Here is a 4,962-nt window from a genome sequence, read left to right on the forward strand (position 1 = left end):
CTATTGGGGCATAAAGTCTATTTGTGTCTCCAATGAGAAATGAGGTGTTCAGAAATTGGTGGACTCTTTCCCATCCCTGGACCAATCCGGAGGACTTCTAGTTGCTGAAGGGGAGGAGCCTCCAGTATAAAAACTGAAATCCAAGATGGCTGAGGAGAGGAGAGGCAAGGAGGCCATGTGTGACGGTGTCTTGATTTGAATAGTGGTTACTGCTGCTGGTATGGAAGCTGCAGCTATTGTGCTGTGTGTCTTACAGGTGGTTGTTCTACCTGTGTATGTGCTGTTTTAGCTTAACATATGGGAAAACCTGCAGGCTAGATGAGGCATGCCTATACATGTATGCACCACGTAGGAGCCTGTTGATTATACACCCCAGGTAAGAGGGCGGGCACCCTGTATGTATTTTTTTATTGGTTAAATTTAGGGGTTATCTTGTACTTTGTTGAGGTATTGTTTTCTTTTGATGGTTTTCTTTTCTTTGGTGCCGTCCAGTGGGTTTTCCCTATTGCAGAAATACCCATCTTATGACAATAATAGCATTGCACTGAATCGCCACGAGCTAGAGTAGTTACCTTGGGCACATGACCAGGCTCAGTTGTGCTTTTCCCCAACCCCTTGATTTCTCCTGACGTTTTAAAACTATGCTTGTGAGTTAAAACAAATTCATCTGCCAAAATAGCTGCTTGTGCACATGATGACGTTTTCTGTTCATTTATATATATTACCACCCTCTCTGGCAGGCAGTTCTTAAGTTCTTCCATCAACAACAATTCCCGTAAAGCCTCAAAGCTATGAACATCACAGGCATTACACCACTTATCAAAAAGCACCATTTTCTCGCGAGCGAATTCTACAAACGTCTGAGAGGGAGCCTTACGATGTTCTCTGAACTTCTGCCGGTATGCCTCTGGCACCAACTCATAAGCTTTTAGGATAGCAGATTTTACAGTGTCATAATCCATACTCTCCTGTAACGTTAGTGCAGAACACACATCCTGTGCCCTACCCACTAACTTACAATGCAACAGTAATGCCCACATCTCCTTTGGCCAACTCAAAGACACAGCTATTCGCTCAAATATCCCAAAATAGGTGTCCACTTCGGTTTCCCGAAAGTGGGGCACCAAGGATATATTTTGACTCACATCAAACGTGGCTGGAACAGCTGGATGAGTTCCACCCATGGAACTCGCCAAAACAGATGGAAGTCCGTCCAACAATGGACCGGCTTGGGCAGGGATGGGCTGAGGCTGCTCTAGGTGAGCCACGGAAGACTCCTTCACCTCCAACTCCCGCATACGCATTTCCCTTTCCAACTCCAAGTCCAATTTACGCAAGGCGACGGACAAATCAAAGTGTGCTTGTCGGTCACGAGCTTTCTCCCTCGCCTGAGCGTCAATCTGAAGTCGCGCTAAACGCATTTTCAACCGAGCCCCCTCTCCGGACCCCGCAGAACTCGATGACAACGGGTCATACCGAGGTAAAGTTGCCTTAACCTCTGGTTGGACTGGACTAGCATGCTCACATACCTCACCTTCCATAGCTACCGCGGCTGGAGTCCGAAACCCCTGCTGGGCATCCTGGGTTAATGTATTCATAGAAGACACACTCACAACACCACGGTCCACCAACCTACCTACTACCAAACTCCTGATGTCCTGCTTTAGCAAGTGCCTTGCTACCGGAATATCAAAGTGGGCAGCTACTGTAAGTAAGTCAGCCTTCCTACATCCCTCTAACTGATCCAGAGTAGGATTATCCAGAAACTGTTGTAACACAAAAGATGCCATACCCCACAGCATTCTACTCAAAACTCAACACAATCACAACCACACCTACTAAACACCACAAAAAATAAATCCCGGATCACAGAGGATCCCGGACGAGCCCCCATTTGTTACGGCTGTCAGGGCTGGCTTGGATGTGGCTCCTCCGGTTACCACAGAAGGAAGCTCACAAGTTGGCTCAAGGCAGAGTAAGTGCAATCAGCAGTGATGTCATACCTGCTTTCCTTTCTACTTAAGGAAGCTTGTTGTGAAAGATCACTGCTGAATCATTTTGGTACTATGCGCTTTCAGCCCTTCTCTTTCTCTTGGTCGGTTCATTGCTTTACAATGTGTCTTGCCACCTTCCTCTCTCCCTCTCTCTCTCTCTCTCTCTCTCTCTCTTGTTCCTCTGCTACTTCTAGTTTCTATCTCCTGTGCCATTCTCTGGCCCTTCTTAAGTTTTCCTCCTCCTGTTATATTCCTATCTGTTATACTTTTATTTTGGGAAGGGTTTTTTGTTGAATGCGGCGTTTGCCTGCTAGCCAGTCACTTCCCCTGGTGCATTTCGTTTTTTTTACACACGTTGAGTTTTCTGCGTCTTTTTGAGTTCTCTTTATTATCTCCCGCGTCTCTATGGTTGAGTTTTGTTTTGTTACGTGTTGAGTTGTCACGTAGGGCTACACCCCCCTCTCCTTGCTGTCACTCCGGTGTCTCTTGTCCCTCGTGTCTGTGTTGTTCCCTGCTCCTTGATCTCGCCCAGCTTGTCTGTTGCCCTGGTTTCCCTCTGTCTGCCACGCCCGTGTTGTCATCATCCTCAGCTGTCTTGTTAGTCCCATGTACATATAGTCCCTGTATTTCCCATGTCGGTATCGGTTGTTTGTGTTCCACGCCTCATTGTTTCCCCCGCAATCTCCGTGTGTTCCTGCCTGGTCTGTGAGTCCTTGTTCGTCATGCCTGTCTACCTGTGTTATTTGGATTGCCCCCCTGTTATGACCCGTGCCTGTTTAGATGACCACGACTATGGAATTCCCCTGAATAAATCTCGCTCTCATCAGCGCTTGTGTCTGCCTCCCTGCACTGCATCGCGCATGTCACTTAGGCCTACGCCCCCTCTCCTAGCTGTCACTCCGGTTTCCCTGTTCCCTTGTGTCTGTGTTCCTTGCCCGTTGATCCTGCCCTGCTTGTCTGTTGCCCTGGTTTCCCATTGTCTGCCACGCCCTTGTCATCATTGTTATCACCTGTTCCTAGTTTGGTTCTATGTATATTAGTCCCTGTGTCTCCCATGTTTGTATCGGTTATTTTGTTCCCTTTGTTCATTCCTGTTCGCTATTTTGATTCCATTCGTGAGTTTGCTCTTTGTGTTTTCCGTATTCCATGTTTATCTGCCTGTTCTGTGTTTCCCCGTCGTGCTTAGTTTCCCTGTCCAAGTATGCCTGTTTATATTTCCTGTATGGACTGCCCTCCCGATATGAACCTGTGCCTGTTATCACGACTCTCATTATGGAATTCCATTTAATAAATCTCGCTCTCCTCAGCGTTTGTGTCCGCCTCCCTGCTCTGCATCACGCAGAATGTTACAGCGCAGTTTGTTACATGAGTCTTATGAGTTATTTTGTGTTCGTTTTACTTTAGTTCTCTCCCAAGTTCTTGCAGTCGAGTTTCTTTTGTTTTACGAGTTGACTTTTATCCGCGTCCTTTGCGTTCGGTTTTTGTCACTGCTGGTGTTTGCTTGCCATACTCTTTTGCTGATTTATAAACCCAGTCATTGGTTTTGTCAGCTCGAGCCGACACCTCTCTCTCTGTTTTTTATGCAGTATGTATTTTCGCATACTCGCCGTGTTACATGAACCTCATTCTTGCCCATGTGATGATTCTTTATAGTCCTGGGACTCCTCCTTTCTACACTGCTGTGTCAACATAGGAATTTTTCAGGAGGTACTCAGTCAGCCAGTTAGAAAGAATCTTGAAAAAGATCTTGCCTTCCACACTAAGCAATGAGATGGTGCGGAACTGCGAGAAGTAACTTGCATTGTCCTCCTTTGGTATCCAGACACCTTCAGCATACCTCCACTTCAGCATACCTGCTATTTTCCCCCTTCATCATACCACCTTGATAAGTCTCCACAGCCTTTTTAGGAGTTTTGGGCAATGCTTGTAGACTTTGTATGGTACTGCATTTTGCCCTGGAGCAGCACTGGTCCGAGCTGCTTTAATGATGTCCCTTACTTCTGCCAGGGTGGGCTCATTCATGTTGAAGTGGATAGAGGGTTCTGGTGGTATAATCAGCTCCCTGCAGGGTGGCATGTCTTCCTCTCTTCTCCTATCACTGTGTCGGTTTATCTCTTCCTCTGAGCAGTCCAGAGTCCCATTGCGCTTCTGCCCTAGCAGCTGTTTAGTAACTACAAATGGATTTGCTATGAATGCCATGCACTTACGAGCCCTATCTCTGCCTCTTTTCCTGTGGCACTCAACACATGCTTCTTTCACAAATACACACACAGCGATCCCTAGCACTGTTCTTCTTCCCTACCTTACAAGACTCAAACTTGCTTTAAGGCTTTCATGCTTATATAAATTTCTATGGCCATTTTCAGCCCACTTTTAGCAGGATTACTGTTATTCAGATGTACATAGAGAGGTGTAAGATTGTACGTCACTACATGCTAAGATGCTCTTGAGATGCTACTGAGATGCTCTTCAGCAATTTCAGCCACATGTTCTGAGCGTTTCACTGAGATGTACTGGAGAAAAGGAGGTTCTCACCGTTAAAAGTGACATATTTTTTAAAGTGCCATATTTGTCAATTGTGATTTTTCACCACAATCAAAATTTGTCCTCTGCTTTTTACCCATCTGTGCAGTTGCAACACACACACACTAGTGATTACTAGGGGGCTGTGGTGCACACGTGCCCAGAGCGGTGGGCAGCCCTAGCCCGGCACCCAGGGAGCAGTTGGGGTTACGTGCCTTACTCAAGGGCACCTCAGTCATGATCTCAGGTCTGGGAATCGAACACACGACCCTCCAGTCACAAGACCAGTTACCTACCACCAGGCCATGACTGCCCCTCATTGTTGCCTTACAGGTTCTAATAGCTGTTACTGCTGATATCTTCCCACCCAGATCCATTCCTGTGATATAGTGAGTGCCAAACTTGTCAATTATGCTTTGATAGGAGTGTGAATTAGATGTTGGGA

Source organism: Brachyhypopomus gauderio, unplaced genomic scaffold (genome assembly GCF_052324685.1).
Source record: "Brachyhypopomus gauderio isolate BG-103 unplaced genomic scaffold, BGAUD_0.2 sc131, whole genome shotgun sequence".
Lineage (NCBI taxonomy): Eukaryota > Metazoa > Chordata > Actinopteri > Gymnotiformes > Hypopomidae > Brachyhypopomus > Brachyhypopomus gauderio.